The 1,051-nt window shown below is 40.7% G+C and overlaps 1 pseudogene; it reads left to right on the forward strand.

The window, feature by feature from the left end:
- The first annotated feature begins 370 nt into the window (after positions 1 to 370).
- Positions 371 to 465, forward strand: LOC147486217 (small nucleolar RNA R71; annotated as a pseudogene).
- Positions 466 to 1,051: the final 586 nt, after the last annotated feature.

Below are 1,051 nucleotides of genomic sequence, written 5' to 3' on the forward strand. Positions count from 1 at the left end.
GGGATTCGGATGCTCGGGACTCCAACAGAAACTACATGGATTTGAATTTACATTCATAACGGGGATTGGCTTTTGTTGTACAGAAATGGCATCTACCTTTTTAGTGAGGGATTCAATTAGAGTTTTAAGCTCAGGATCTGATTTAACCTCAAACATACTGGTAGCCTTAACTGTGGAAGAAGAACTAGCGGAGCGGGGGATATCATCGCTACCCCCCCGTTATTATTTCGCTTAGTTTGGTCTTCTAAAAATTTATAAGCCTCCGAGGCTCCTTTACTTAAGAAACTACCCCCATTCATTATGTCAAGGACTTCTTTATGGTGATGTTGAAGTCCTTTGAAAAAGGCACGAACTAACGGTCTTTTTTGCTAAGTTATGGTGTGGACACTCTATAAGCAGATCGGTGAAACGATTCCAAGCCTCTCAAAATGTTTCATGAGGATTTTGTCGAAAAGAAATGAATCTTAGAAAGCATCTCATCCGTCTTTAGGGGTGGGTAAAATGTTCCATAAACAACAACAAGTTTAGCCCACGAAGTCCACGTAATTAGGCGCTTTGGGCAAGCAACCAAGACGCCTTTATCGGGCTAAGGAAAGGGAATACCCTTAATTTAATTTGTTCAAACCAACCGTAGGATGGTGGAATGTTGTTAGGACTTGTTCAATCCTAATGACGATGTTTGGTAAGGTTTTTCATGGTCTAAACCATGAAAAAACGGGTAACAAATTAAAAATATTTGAGGGATTCTCAAATCCCACCGGGTTTGCTAGAACGATGCAAGATTTGGGGGCTATCGCCAAGGCTTTGTAGAAGTCCGAGAGGAGTCTCTTTCTTCCCCATTATATCGGTATGGTGTGTGTGATAGTAGTTAGAGGTGTAGTGTGTGGTATACTAGATAGACTTGATTGTTGATGTTGTTGTGTATTTACGCTCGTGTTTTTGTACGCACTGCATCTTTAATCTCATGCAAGACTAAGTCGAGCTTAACTACACATGCAACACTCCAAACAATTCTCGATATACTAGTATAAACCTCTAACAGAGATGCGAG

This window comes from Coptis chinensis, chromosome 7, assembly GCF_015680905.1.
Source record: "Coptis chinensis isolate HL-2020 chromosome 7, ASM1568090v1, whole genome shotgun sequence".
NCBI lineage: Eukaryota > Viridiplantae > Streptophyta > Magnoliopsida > Ranunculales > Ranunculaceae > Coptis > Coptis chinensis.